This window comes from Equus quagga, chromosome 17 (assembly GCF_021613505.1).
Source record: "Equus quagga isolate Etosha38 chromosome 17, UCLA_HA_Equagga_1.0, whole genome shotgun sequence".
NCBI classification, from domain to species: Eukaryota; Metazoa; Chordata; class Mammalia; order Perissodactyla; family Equidae; genus Equus; species Equus quagga.
Window position 1 is genome coordinate 27,051,847 of NC_060283.1, and position 15,826 is coordinate 27,067,672.

At 40.0% G+C, this 15,826-nt stretch overlaps 1 protein-coding gene across 1 annotated transcript in view; it reads right to left on the bottom strand.

Moving 5' to 3' along the window:
- Positions 1–14,345, bottom strand: part of CKAP5 (cytoskeleton associated protein 5) — a 94,564-nt gene extending 80,219 nt beyond the window's left edge. Inside the window, exon 1 of the mRNA XM_046643272.1 lies at positions 14,268–14,345. The gene's annotated coding sequence lies outside the window, so the exon portion shown is untranslated. The remainder of the gene's footprint in view (positions 1–14,267) is intronic.
- Positions 14,346–15,826: the final 1,481 nt, after the last annotated feature.

Consider the following 15,826-nt stretch of genomic DNA (forward strand, 5'->3'; position numbering starts at 1 on the left):
AAAGGAATGAAGTACTGATACATGCTATAACATGGGTTAACCTTGAAAACACTATGCTAAGTCTCTGAAAGAAGCCAGACACAAAAGGCCATATGTTATATGATTCCACTGGTATGAAATGCCCAGGTTAGGCAAATCTACAGAGACAGAAAGTAGAGTAGTAGTTTCCAGGGGCTGAGGGTAAAGAAGAAGAAAGGGGGAATGGGAGTGACTTACTGGGTATGAGGTCTCTTTTTAGGGTAATGAAAATGTTCCAGAATTAGATAGTGGTGATGGTCGCACAACTTTGTGACTATGTTAAACAGCCACTGAATTGTATGTATACTCTAAAAGAACAAATTTTATGGTATGTGAATTACATATCAGTTAAAAAAAACCCATTGACAGGAGAACGACTAAACAAGCTGTGTTATATTCACAAAGAAGATATTATACAGAGTGAAAACAAATGAAGACAGCTATTAACAAAAACTGGGATGAATTTCACAAACCATGCTGCAAGAAAAATATCCAGTTACTGAAGAACACACAGTATGATTACACAAACCCAAACGATATACTGTTTAGGAATACAGATACTTGTGGTTAAATCAAAAAGACAAGTAAAAGGAGGATATACTGAAAACTCAGCATAGTAGAAAGGGCAGAGAATATAAACTCGGATGTAATCAAGGAAGGTTGCACACGATATTGGTAATGTTCTATCTTAAACTGAGTGGTAGGAACATGGGTGTGTCCTTTTTAAAATTTATAGCATAGATAATTTATTATTTTAAAAATATATTAAATATTCCATGAGTTTAAAAATTAAAGGAAAAAAATACCCCCTGCCTCTAGCTAGTAGGATCTTATAATTTAAAAAGTTACATACTGGGGCTGGCCCGGTGGCGCAGCAGTTAATTTCGTGCACTCCACTTCTGCAGCCCTGGGTTCACCGGTTCAGATCCCAGGTGGGAACCTACGCACTGCTTATCAAGCCATGCTGTGGCAAGTGTCCCACACATAAAATAGAGGAAGATGGGCACAGGTGTTAGCTCAGGGCCAATCTTCCTCAGCAACAAGAGGAGGATCAGGTGTCCATATTAGCTCAGGGCTAATATTCCAGGGTGGGGCTGGGGGGAGTTACATACTATAGTGTCAAGCAGAAGTGTAAGAAGGCACTTTTTTAAAAAAAATCTGAGAAGATCACTGGGACAGAAAGACGAAAATTTACATCCCCAAATCCCTGCTCTGCCATTAACTAGTTGTGAAACCTCAGAGAAGTCATTTAATCTTTGGGGGCTTCAGTGTTCTCATGCATAAAACAAGGAGTTTGTATTAATAACTCTCCCACCTCAAAAGTTTTATGAAACAGTACTCCACAACTATTTATATATAATAAACATTCCAAGTTCTTAAGTACTCAGACATCTGCAGCTAACGTGAAATGTTTGGAAAGTGCTTCTACTTCAGTGGCAAAAATCTCACAGCCCCATTCTCTTTGGCCCTTGGTTAAATTACTACAAAGGAACGGTAGTTTGCTCTATGCTAGTATCACAGACAATCCAAAACCACAGTTTGCATACATGTAGGTTCTACCATCATTTTCCTTTTTCAGGCACTCTAACCCTGGTAGAATATATTTTGTCCCCAGGTCAAAAAGTAGGGATTCACACAAGCCACTCAAAAAGCAGAATTTTAATTATCAGCCTCTTATGCCTGGCAAAGAAAGTAATATGGCAAAAGGTAAAAACACTGATTCAAAAAGTCAGAAATACGAATTGTATTTCCTTCTCCATACAGATAGAATGAGAAGGAGAGTTTCTGAGTCATCTAGTCATATCTAGCACAATTCATGGCACCAAGAAATATCACATTTAGAGCAGGCCTTCCTATAGTCTGTACTCAGGGCACCACACCCAGCTGAACATTCACTGGAAAGGAATTTAAAAGTGATACATTAAAAGCCCAGGACAGATGGCTTCACTGGAGAATTCTACCAAACATTTAAAGGAGAATTAACACTAATGCTCGGGAAACTCTTCCAAAAAATTGAAGAGGAAGGAATACTTCCAAGCTCATTCTATGAGGCCAGATTTACCCTGATACCAAATAGAAAAAAACTACAGACCAATATCACTGATAAATACTGATGCAAAAATCCTCAACAAAATACTAGCAACCTGAATCCAACAGCATATTAAAAGGATCATACACCACAACCAAGTGGGATTTATTTCTGGGATGCAAGGATGGTTCAACATACCAAAGTCAATCAAAGTAGTACACCATGACATTGTCCTTCATTAAAAGAATGAAGGACAAAACCCACATGATCATCTCAATTGACCAGTATAAAGCATTTGACAAGATTTAACACTCTCCATATCAAATTATCTTTGACAAGGGTGCAAAGACCACTCAATGAGGTAAGGACAGTCTCTTCAACAGTGTTGGGAAAACTGGATATCCACAAGCAAAAGAATGAAGTTGGATCCTTATCTTACACCATATTCAAAAATTAACTGAAAATGATTCAAGACCTAAACGTAAGATCTACAACTATAAAACTCCTAGAAGAAAACATAGAGGAAAAGCTTCATTACATTGGAATGGGCAATAACTCCTTAGATATGATGCCAAAAGCACAGGCAAGAAAAGCAAAACAGACAAATGGAATTACATCAAAGTTGAAAACGTTTGTGCATTAAAAGACACAACAGAATAAAAAGGAAACCTACAGAATGGAAGAAAATATTTGCAAATCATATATTTGATAAGGTGTTAATACTCAAGACAATACAAAGAACTCCTACAAAAGCAAAAACCCAAATAACCCAATTAAAAAGTGGGCAAAAGACTTGAATAGATATTTCTCCAAAGATGATATACAAATGGCCATACAAAAAGATGCTCAACATCACTAATCAGAGAACTGCAAATGAAAACCACAATGCAATATCACCTCACACCCACTAAGATGATTACTATAAAAAAACCCCAAAAGATCAGAAAGCCAGAAAATAACAAACATTGGCGAGAATGTAGAGAAACTGGAATCTTCATGCAGTTGGTAGGATAGTAAAATGGTGCAACTGCTATGGAAAACAGTATGGAGGTTGTTTAAAAAATTAAAAAGAGAGTACCATATTACCATATGATCCAGCTATCCCACTTCTGAGTATATAGATATCCAAAAGAATTGAAAACTGGTCTCAAAGAGATTTGTACACCCATGTTTAAAGCAGCACTATTCACAATAGCCAAGAGGTAGAAGCAATCCAAATGTCCATCAAAGGATGAAGGGATAAACAAAATGTGGTATACGCATACAATGGATTATTAGCCTTAAAAAGGAAAGAAATCCTGTCACTTGCTACAATATGGATGAACTTTGAGGACACTACACTAAGCGAAATAAGTCAGTCACAAAAAGACAAATATTGTATGACTCCACTTATATGAGGTATCTAAACTAGTAAAATTCATAGAAACAAAGTAGAAGTATAGTTTATCATGGACTAGGGAGGGGGGAAAAGGGGAGCTGTTTAATGGATACAGAGTTTCAGATTTGCAAGATGAAGAACTTCTGGAGATGTGTTTCACAACAATGAATGTACTTAATTAAAAATGGTTAAGATGGTAATTTTTAAGTTATGTCGGGTTTTTTTTCACCATAATTTTAAAAAAAAGTGACACAAATGCTCTGCAGGTAAAGAGAAAAAAAACAATGAAGAAGGGGGCCGGCCCCACGGCCGCGTTGTTAAGTTCACGCACTCAGCTTTGGCAGCCCAGGGTTTGACCAGTTTGGATCCTGGGCGTGGACAGGGCACTGCTCGTCAAGCCATGCTGAAGTGGTGTCCCACATAGCACAACTAGAAGGACCCACAACTGAAGTATACAACTATGTACTAGGGGGCTTTGGGGAGGAGAAGGGGAAAAAAAAGATTGGCAGCAGAAGTTAGCTCAGGAGCCAATCTTAAAAAAAAAAAAAAAAAGATGAAGAAGCCTAAAGTAAACATTTCAATACTGATGTGGAAAAAATCCATTATTAAGTTTTAAAAAGAAATTAGAAAGACAGTAATATGAAGTTTAATTCCTTTTTTCTGTTTAGTAAAAATATACAAAGAGGGACATAAACATTTGTGGTAGGCTGATAATGATCCCCAAAGATAGCAGGTTGTAATCCCTGGAGCCTGTAAATGTTACTTTATTTGGAAAAAAGGGTCTCTGCAGATGTGATTAAATTAATCCTGAGATGGGGAGATCATCTGGGATGATCTGGGTGGGCTCTAAATGCAATCACCTGTATCCTCGTAAGAGGGAAACAGAGGGAAATGTGACACACACTGAGGAGAAGGCAATGTGAAGACAGAGGAGAGCAAGATCAGAAGAGGCTGGAGTGATGTGACAACAAGCCAAGGAATGTCAACAGCCACCAGAGACTGGAAGAGGCAAGACAGGGATTCTCCCCTTCAGCCTCTGGAGGAGTGTGGCCCTGCCCTGATTTTCACCCCCTTAAGACTCATCCTAGGAGCCGGCCCGGTGGTGCAGTGGTTAAGTGTGCACGTTCCGCTTCAGCAGCCTGAGGTTTGCTGGTTCGGATCCCGGGTGCAGACATGGCACCACTTGGCACCATGCTGTGGTAGGCGTACCACATTTAAAGTAGAGGAAGATGGGCAGAGATGTTAGCTCAGGGCCAGTCTTCCTCAGCGAAAAGAGGAGGATTGGCGGCAGTTAGCTCAGGGCTAAGCTTCCTCAAAAAAAAAAAAAAGACTCATCCTAAATTTTGGACTTCTGGCCTCCAAAACTGTGAGAAAATAAATTTCTGTTGTTCTAAGCCAGCAAATTTTTGGTAATTTGTAACAGCAGCCATAGAAAACTAACAGCATTGTACATGTTTGAATGCACATAAAAATTTTCTGGAAGGATCCATAGAAAACTATTAATCATGGCTACTTCTAAGAAGTTTGTCTAAGGGGCTGGCTGAAGAATTCACTTTAATGCTAGCCATGACTCACCCCCTCCCTCGCCCCTCAAACAAGAAGCTTCAATAATTGTATCATAATGCTTTAAAAAACTCTAAAACTTTAAAATTCTAGCTTGGAAACTTTACGCTGGTTCTGTCTAACTCATCCCATAAGCTAAGCCTCACTACTCTCCCTTCACATTTTTGGGCACCATATCTCCTTTGAAAAAAGGAACTGAGTCTTATTTATTACCCCAGCATCTAGCAGAGAGTGCTTTGCACTCAAATAATTCCTAAAATGGTACAATCTCATTAAATCATGGAAGTCTTAAATATATAATACAAGTGTTCCTTGAGTTGTTTATAAATAAAATTTTGTATGCTGAAGGTGTACTTCAGATGTGCCAGGAAAACACAATATATTTAATGGACTTCTGAAGTAAACTCTTTTTCAAAGTGAAAAACTGCTCAGTTAATAGAATTTGAAATCCTGCAAGATTTTTGCCACTGCTTTCTTAGTTATCTACTTTTTCATTAAAAGATCCAAAATCCATTAAAAGAGAGTAATTTTAATTTTAGAATCTTTCACTTTGGCAAAGAATGGCAGAACAGTTGCTTGCAGTAAATCTCACTGTAGAGAGCTCTAGTCAAGATTAAACTCAATCTAAACCTGTCATGTTGGGCTCTGGAGTTAGATCTGAGTTCTAAAACTTTCTCTGTCACACATTAGCTGAGCTTCAGTTTCATCATCTAACAGTACCATCTTCATGTGGTTCCTTATTTAATACACACTTCTGGAGCATTCACTATGTGCCAGGCACTATTCTAAGCGCTTCACATGTACTAACTCATTGAATTCTCATAACTTTGAAGTTGATATTATTATTCCCATTTTACAGAAGAGGAAACTGAGGCATACAGGTTAAGTAATTTGCCTAAAGTGATCCAACTAATTGTTATTAAGATTAAATGAAATTTTACCTTATACATGTTAAGAACCCCCCAAACATCCACATTATTCCCTTGCCCCACAAGTACACTTGTACTTGTCAGATCATGTGAGGCTCCTCTCTTGTTAGGCGCTCAGCTGTGTGCGGAGTACAGGTTGTGCATTACAGTGGGGGAGGGGAGGTACTATGAGGGTGTAACAGGCAACTAATCCAGACCAGAGGGTCAGGAAAGGTTTCCCTGAGAAAGTGATAATTTAGGCTGAGAACTGAAGGAAATTAAGAGGGATTAGCCCGGCAAAGCCATAATGGGTGGGGACAAGAGAGAATGTTACAGACATGTGTGTGAAAGCCTGAAAGAGCTGGGCAGGAGTAAAGAATAGAACTAGAACTTGTGTGGACGAACACGGGCTGAGACAGGGGGGCAGACTGAAAATGGCCAGATCATACAAACCCAGTGACTTTATGCAAGGAAGCAGTACTAACGGATTGCCTGGCAAATACCAAGCACTCAAATTACGGTGCTATTATTATGAGCATCATCCCAGAGTCATTCAGGGATTTTAGACAGACTTCAGACTTAAACAAACCCGCATTTCAGCCCTCTGTTCCAAGAAAGGCCTAAGTTAGCTTAGCGCTCTTAGGACCGAGTAAAGCAAGTCTTCTCTGGTCTAAAACAAACTGCTTCTTTGTATGTACAAGCAATCTATTCCTTTTTATCCTACAGAAAGCAGATTTACTATTAGTTAAACAAGTAAATACCATTTTATAATACTCAAGGGGACTGTCCATATTTTCTTTGGAGGAATCTCCCTTATTAAACATTGCTCAAAATAAGCAGCTGGGCTCTGAAGTATAAAAAACTGTTTTTATTTACTGCACAGAGATTTCTGATATGGGATTTGATTTTTACTCCCAAATGAAGCAGTCACACTAGTTCTAGACTAGGAGGTTCTCATGAGAGCTTTTGTTTTAAAGGAAGGTACCACATTAAAAAAAGGGCCAAAACAAAAGTGTGGAATTATAGTACTGAAAAAATTCCTAAAATCTAGAAATGAGAGACTTCATACGGCAACTGGATAAGGATGTAAAATGATAAAAACAAGCACTGCAAGTAAATAGAAAAAAGAAAAAAAGCAATAAAACAGCAAAACTGATTAGGGAATGAGATGTTCTAGATAGCCAAGTTTGCCAGATCTCAGAGGGCTAGCCCTGAAACAATAATTACTTTATGTAACTATTTTTCATATAAATCTAAGAAAATATAAATGCCTCCGCGTCATATAAAACAAAGTATACTGTTGATCATTTAAATTTCTCAGGATAATCCATTTGAGCAATCAATGCAGCAATACCTTCAATATCTACTGCCAGAGAAGTATGAGGGACTCTTGCACCAAAACTAAATGGTTCCAATGTGGCTTTTTCTTAATTTTAATGTTTTATATTTTGTAGCTTTCCTTCCTCAACCTTTGTGATCAAGCTAACAGTTCTGGTTAGCTTGTAGCATGCTGCCTTTCTAATTTTAGCTCTTGATTTCAAGAACCAAGCAGGCTGACATTGTGCATAAAGAGAGTTAGGATCTACTCGAAGGAAGTCAATAAAATTTGTGATACCTACTTAGGCTGCTGAAAAGATATTTTTGGTTTATTTCCTGGTAGTTGACTTTCAGAGAAATAAAATGCTATTTTAGGTCTTATGACTGAAAAAAGAAAAGAAGATATCCACATTAAAGAAATGAATTTCATTTCAACAAATACTTGAGACTAGTCAACTTTTTTCTCATCTTTATAGAAAGGAGCTGTCACTTTAAGTAATAACAAATCTCTAAGAAACATAATCAAGATATCAAAGAAGTAGGTTTCTTATCTCAATAAAATAACAAAAATCATGTTTGAAGAGACACAAGGTCACCATGGCTTATCTGACATCATATCTATGCCAGAAATGTATGATTATTCCAACTCAGTCCGAATTTATGCTTTGAATGCATCTTTAAACAAAGATTATATGCAAGGACCAAACAACTGCTATTATCAAGTCAGGGAAAATGTTTTTTATGGCACTTAAAAAGCGTTACCAGGAGAAAAAAGTTAGATTTCAGTAAAAAGGAAATCACAAAGAGGACATCTGTTTAGAACACGTATGAATTCATGTTTAGCTTAATATAAATACTGATGGAAAGATATAGAAACAATTACATTTATGTGCATATACACAGGTTGGTATACATACATATATTACCTAGCTTTGTCCACTGAAAGAGCCCAGGATAATGACTCCAGCAACGAGCACAGCTTGCACCTAGATCTTGGTCTCTAAAGACCACTGTCCCACAAAAGGAACCAGGTCTCCTTGGAGAAATGGCTGAGTCTAGGGTTGGGGCAGGGAAACTATAAGATGAGCCTGGAGCATCTTGTAGTACCAGAAAGTGAGAAAATGCTCACAAAGGAAAAAAGATGGGGGCAAGTCAAAGGGACACAGAAGCCAATCCAAAAGAGCTCCCAAAGGTCAAACATGGAACAATTTGAACAAAGAAACAAATAACAGAGTCAGATTACAACTCAAAGTACAGAACAGATACACATACTGATATAAATGGTTGAACAGAGAAAAATAAGTGAGGGAGACAAATCTTCCTTATAAAATATCAGATAATATATATAGACACTCTTTCCTCTGGGAAGTGGAACTTAAAAGTCCTTCACCCACTTTGGGGGTGGGCTAGACTTAGTGACTCACTTCCAAAGAACAAGTACAGAAAGGGAAAAATAATAACTTTACTACTTAACCTGGCAAAACTACCTTAACCAAGTGATCAAGGTTGACATCATCAGTGATGTCATGTGGCTATCACATATCCCTCGAAATGAAATCATGGTATTTGTGGCATTCTTTCCAAAAACACATAACCCTTGTCTAATAATGAGAAAAATATCAGACAAACCCAAAAGGAGCGACATTGTACAAAATAATTGAACTAGTACTCAAAACTGTCGAAGTCATGAAGACAAAGAAAGACTGAGAAACCATCAAAGACTAGCGAAGACAGAGATAGACAACAACTATATGCAATAGATCACTCTGGATTGGATCCTGAAACAGAAAGGCAATATGAGTAGAAAAACCGTAGAAATCTAAACAGAATCTGGAGTTTAGTTAAAAGTAATGCATTAGTGTTAGTTTCTTAGTTTTGACAAATGCACCATGTAAAATGTTAACAACAGGAGAAACCGGGTGAGAGGTATACAGGAATTCCATGTGTCATCTCACAACTTTTCTGTAAATCTAAAATTATTATAAAATAAAAAGTTTATTTTTAAAAGTTTCCTCTAGGGGCCAGCCTGGTGGCGCAGCGGTGAGGTTCGCACATTCTGCTTTGGCGGCCTGGGGTTCGCTGGTTCGGATCCCTGGTGTGGATCTACGCACTGCTTGTCAGGCCATGCTGTGGGCAGGCATCCCACATATGAAGTAGAGGAAGATGGACATGGATGTTAGCTCGTGGCCAGTCTTCCTCAGCAAAAAGAGGAGGATTGGCAACAGATGTTAGCTCAGGGCTAATCTTCCTCAAAAAAAACCAAAAAACAAAAAACTATGAGACAGTAAAAAGATCAGTGGTTGCCAGGGGATGGGGGAGGGAGGAAAGGATGAAAAGGAGAATGTACTTTTTTTGAACAGGGGACTTTTAGGGCAGTGAAACTATTTTTGACGCTACTGTAATGGTGGATATATGACATTATGGATTTGTCAAAACCCATACAACTTTACAACATAAAGAGTGAACTTCAATGTATGCTAATTTTAAAAATTCATTTAGGACATTGGGGGATCCCAGAAAAGAATGCAGACTGTAGCAAGAGAATTTAACTGTATTACAAATGTGTGAGACGACCTCGCTGAAGGGGGTGGGGCAAAAGGAGCTGACCTAGGTAACTTCGGAAATGAATGGAGTCTGCAAGACTAAAGGCAAAAGGAACTGTACATAAGCATTGTACTTCTAGTAGATAAAATTGTTTCCCATGGGAGTACAGGTTAATAATTCTGATATCGCTATACATATATAGTGGAACTGAACAATTAAGTGAACGAATGGTGGACGGTGGAAGCCAGGTTTCTCACTGTTGAAGTGGAAATTCACAGATCAGCAAGGGGAGGAGGCTAGAATGACCTATGTGGAACAGATTAGAGTTGGAGATATTAGTAAGAACTCACATTAACTGAATATAGATACAGATGGCTACATAGAGAAATATTTATAGATACATCTATATACATGAGTTAGCATACACATAGATATTTCTTTGCTCTGTTACCTGAGAGGGCCTAAAAGAAAAGATACCCCAACAGCAATGAGAACACTTAATGCCCAGATCTTGGTTTCTAACACCATTCTCCGATAACCAGGGCTTCTTGGAGAAATGGCTAATTCTTGCACTGTGACAAGAAACATACAAGATGAGCCTAGAGCATCCTGTAGTGCCAGAAAGTAAAGTGCTCAAAAATAATTAAATAAAGCAACACACACACACACACACACACACACACACACACACACTGATGTGGGTATGTTAAAGGGGCACAGGAGCCAAGTGAAAGAGCTCCCAATGGATAAAGCTGGAACAATTTGAGCAACAAAATAAAGTAGTATCAGAATAAAATTCAAAGTATAATATAAATATCCTTCAGTCTATACTGATATAAATAAATACTTGACTAAATGAATAAGTGGAGAAAGAGACAATCTTCCATGCAGAAGAAATCCAAATAAATTAAGTAGATAGCCCACCACAAAGGACAGGGACTATCACTCCTCACTCCTTAAGTGTAGGCTGCACATAGTTACTTCCTTCCAAGGAGGACAGAAGGAAAAGGGGAAAAACAATAACTTTACAGTGGAGAAACCTGACAAACACTACTTCAGCCAGGTGATCAAAGTCAATATCAATAGTCATAAATCATGTTGATAGCACCCTTGATATGATGTGATGAAAATGGCACTTTATTTCTGTGATCTTCCTCCCCAAACCTCATAACTCCAGTCTAATCATGAGAAGAACACCAGATAAATTCCAAAAGAGGGACATCCTACAATATACTTAACTAGTACCCCTAAAAACTGCTACAGATTTCAAAGCTTTCAAAAATTGAAGGAAAAAAAGGGTGGTGGGCAGAGCCAGACTTACCTTCCTTCCCAGCCAACAGAAACATAAAACTACCGTTTTTCCAGGATTCTTAGTTGAAGACTTTCCAAATTAGTCTGCTGAGATACTGCTCACACCCAAACACACAGTAACTCAGCCAACTGGTTGGTTATAGAGTCATGCACCGCATGACGACCTTTCGGTCAACAATGGACCGCACGTGGTCCCAAGTACCACACAGCCTTGGTGTGTAGTAAGCTGTATCATCCAGGTTTGTGTAAGTACATTCTATGATGTTCACACAACAACGAAATCGCCTAATGACGCATTTCTGAGAACGTATCTCCATCGTTAAGCGACATGTAACCGTATACTGTCTTTACCACTTTATCATAGAGAAGACTGTATCAGTTTTGGCCAACAAATATTTTTTGACCACCTTCTTTGTTCCAAGCATTGTTTGAGGGACTGAGGTAACCTCACAGGAAAAAAAATCTGTGCTCTGCTTTTTCTGTGAGGAAATCAGACAATATAAAAACAAACAACAAATGACCTATCAGATAGCAATAAATGCTATGAAGTAAATAAAAAGGAAAGTGAGGTAAAGTGGTCAAGAAGGCTACTCTACCTGGGAGCTTAGAAAATGCCTCTTTAAGGAGATGACATTTGAGTTGAGACCCGAGTGGAGCCTGATACAAAGGCAGGCTTGACATACGGGGTAGAGCAGGGCGGGAAGTTCCAGGCAGAGAACAACAAACCCAAAGGCCAAAAGAATAAGTTTAACGTGTTTGAGATTTATCAAGTACGCAGGGCAACCGCCCTGAGAGGAATGAGCTAAGTGACACACTCTGAACTCTATAGGCAAGACTACAAGAATCACCTAAGAATCTCAAATCTCCCCAAACCTGACCACCAGGAATCCATCAATGATAATGAGATCAACATCCTAATTTTATGCTCCCCCTTCGCAACCCCCCTGCCCCGTCACAGATGTCCCCTCTCCCACATTGTAAAGAGCATATTTTGAACTGCTTCATCTTCCTTCTAAAACCACCATGTCTACCATTCATATTTCATCACATCTCTGATAAGAGGTATAAAAAACAGGGGTGATTCTACCCAGAAATTGCTCCTGCATTCTCCCTAACAGATCCCATTACTTCATATAGTACAACCACAGGTTAAGAGCAAAGGCCTTGAAGACATAACTACTTTGGGTAGAAATTCAGGTTCCATCAGGTCTATGATTTTGAGCAAGTTGCATAACCTTTCTAAGACTAAGTTTCCTCATCTGTAAAAAACTGTGAAGATTAAAAAAAGACAATATGTGGCACCCAGTGAGTATTCAATAAATGTTCGCTACTGCTAGTAAAGTATTTGAGCATTTATTTTGTTCAAGGACTAGAGTTGGGCTGCAGGGATTACAGAAACTACAATTTGCTACAGCAAATTGTTTGAGAGATAAAATTGTCAAACTCTCTTAGGTCAGGGGCTTTGTCTTTTTCTGGTTCACCAGTGTATTCCTAGAATCCAGAACAATGTTTAACACACAGTAGGCATCAATCTCAATATGTGTTGAGTGAATGAATGAGACTCCATTAAGTCAAAGGAGCGTGAGAGAGCCTGGCTTTATGCCAATATAAAGAAAAGTTTTCACTCCCCATCAAAATTTTTAACAATATCCTATAAGGCATTGTTAAAGATGTTTACTATTTTTAATTGTCTCTCCAAAACCTGGAACAGTATTCATAATATTAAGGTTCTCAAATTTATTGCAATTAAAACTCTGCTGCTAAAATTGAGCTGCCAGTTGTAGAAGGCTATACTACTGTTCATAATTCAAAGTTGACGATCAAAACTTTAAAAGTAATAAAGTATAAGGTATATTAATTGCTATAGAATACCTTTGCTTGCCATTGCCTGAGCAAACAGGCTTTAAAAACTTGTGTAAACTTTTTATCCCGTGAGTTTGCCAACTAGGTTTAATTCATGCTGGCAAAATTAATTGATTTCACCTTTCTCTATATCATTAAATTTTATAAAAACACTATGGTTCATCCAGTCACTTAAAGAAAGTCCCAATCTTTCAGGATCTCTTAAAAGTTTCAAAAGACTGTTGGCTTAATTTATGGGCTCTTTAGGTCAAAGAAGGACTTTTTGGTGTGATGAAGGAGAAAGGAGTAGTTCACCTCTCTAAAAATGAGTTTTCAATTACTATAATTATGCATAAAATAAGACAGGCAGCATTTCTGGGCCAAGATTTGATGCCTTGGTTCCCATGAGAATTAAATCAGAACCATGCATAAATTTGGGGCAAGTTCTGCAAAAACCACTTTACCCTCTATTGATGCTGAATGAAAAACTCATTGTTAAAGATTCATCAACACGAATATATTTCCTAACACACAGTAGCCACTCTGGCAACATCCCTTTCATCCTTTTCTGTCCCAGAAACAAAACGGGATGCATTTAAATTCTGCCTGACAATTACCACGAATGCAGGGTAGTTATCTCAACAGCCAAAGAGTGGTAAGAGCTTACAAAGTAAGAATCTAGTTTACCGAGCCTCCAGCTTAAAGGAGCAAGCCCTGCTTCACTTGCTGGCTATTATACTGGTCTCCCAAACCTCCAGAGCTGGAAGGATACCTGAACTCTACCGACGCCTTTGGAGAGAGAAAGCCAGGCGCAAGGGCGGAGCGGTGTGATTCGAATCGTTAAAATCGCTGCAAGCCGGTAGGGACACAGGTGCGCCGGCAGGCCCCGGTACCGCGGTCCTTGTCACGCTCTCAGGCGACCAGGCCCTTCACAGCCACCACAGCCCTCACGAGCCCCGCTTCACTCATTCATTCATTTGACAATTACGCGAGGGGCACTGGAGCGAGGCCGGCTCTCACGGCCCCCGCCCCGGGACCGGAACACGCTCAGCCGCCGGGCGCGGCCCTGCGCCGCCCGCGGCCCCCGGACGCGGCTGCCCGCACCTCGCGGCGGCGCCTCCGGCCACCGGGGTCCCAGCCCTGGCCTCCGCCGCACACGAGCGCCCACGCCCCCCGCCCTCCCGGCCGCCGGCGCCCCGGCCTCCGCCCCGCTCCGCCGCCTCACACCCGCCGGGTCCGCCGGGCGAGGGAGGCGCGCGTCCGCGGAGGCCCGAGCCCGGGGTTCAGAGCCCCTCCGCGCGCGCGACGCCCGAATCCGCGGGCCTCGGCAGGTGGGTCGGGCCCGCCGCCCACTCACCTCCGCCGGGTCAGAACCGAGGGGCCTGCTCTAAGCCGTTTGAAACCGCTTGGGCCGCCGCACACCCCGCAGTGTCCTCGTCGTTTATTGGTTCTCGCCGGACCGCCCCTCGACCTCTTATTGGTCCATTTGAAAGGACTGCGGGCACGCGCCGCCCGCAGCCTTAAAGGGGCCGCGCGCAGCCGTGTTTCCCTCGGGAGCCGGCGCTCCTCCTGCTCCGGTCGGGAGGCGATCGCTGCGGCGAAAGCTGCTGACGGCCCCAGAAAGGAGGGCAAAAGATGTGTGGAGGGGTGTGCATTCCCGGTCGTCCGAACGTTTGCTTTATTTACCTATGGATATTTAAGCTGCTGTCAACGCCTGACAATTTTTTTGAGTCATTTCATTCACCCAATATTGATAGTGCAGCTCGGTGCGTGAGGGAAACGAGAGGCAGCTGGGATATAGTGGAAGGAGAGTGAATGGAGCCAGGACGCTGGGTTCTGGGCTTGGACCTGCTCTGAGTGAACCACTTTTCTCAGGAAATCATCTGGAGCTTAGTTTCCTCATCTGTAAAACGGGATAACGATGTTTCCCTTACAAGCTTAATGTGAGGATTTCATGTAATTAATTGAATGTCTAGGAAAGGCCTTTGAACGAGAACACATTCTGCAAATGCTTCATACTCCTGTTATAAAAATGAGAGGCTAGGTTAATATGATCTCTAAAATTCTCGTTTAGCTGTACATTCATTGTTTCTTATTGGAAGTAAGTAAGGTCCTTACTTCCAAGGAATTTGCAAACTACAGTGGTCAGAGGAATAAAACGTGGAGACCAGTCACTAAAATTCAAAACAATATAGGAACTATATAAAATAAAAGCTGTAGATGCTTACTGAGGGGAAAATTTGATAGGGAGGATCTGTGAAGGGGATGGACTTTTAATCTGGGATTTAAAGGATATGTAATTACCCACAGGCAGAAAAATGGAGAAGGGATGGGTAAAAGTAAGAAAACAATTGTTTTTTTAATCGATCAAATTGGTGAAGATGAAAAAGTTTAACAACCTTTGGTTGGCCAAGAATTGGAGAAATAGACACTCAAACTCACTGTTGGAAAGAGTATAACTGGTGCAAACTCTTAGGAGGACAATTTAGCAGTTAACAAAATGTAAAATATACATAATCTCTGGCCTAGTAATGTCACTGTTAGGAATTTCTCCTACAGATCTGTGCAGGTATGCATAGAAAAATGTACAAACACATTCACTGCAGCACTAATAGAAAAAAAAAAACCTGGAAATTACCTGTCCATCAATAGGGAACTTGTTACATAAATTATGGTATATCCATTCAACAGAATACTATGCAATTTTTAAAAAGAATGTAGTTAATCTATACATGCTGGTTAGAAAAACAGACAAATTTTATTTAATTGAGAAAAGGCAAGTTGCAGAAAAGTATATATGGAATGATTTTATTATATATGGTTATGAATGTATGCGTATTTGTGTGCATGCCTGAAAATGATTAGAACATTCCTGAAAGTTCAAGAAACTTAATAGGAGTGGGACTTGCTAGAGAG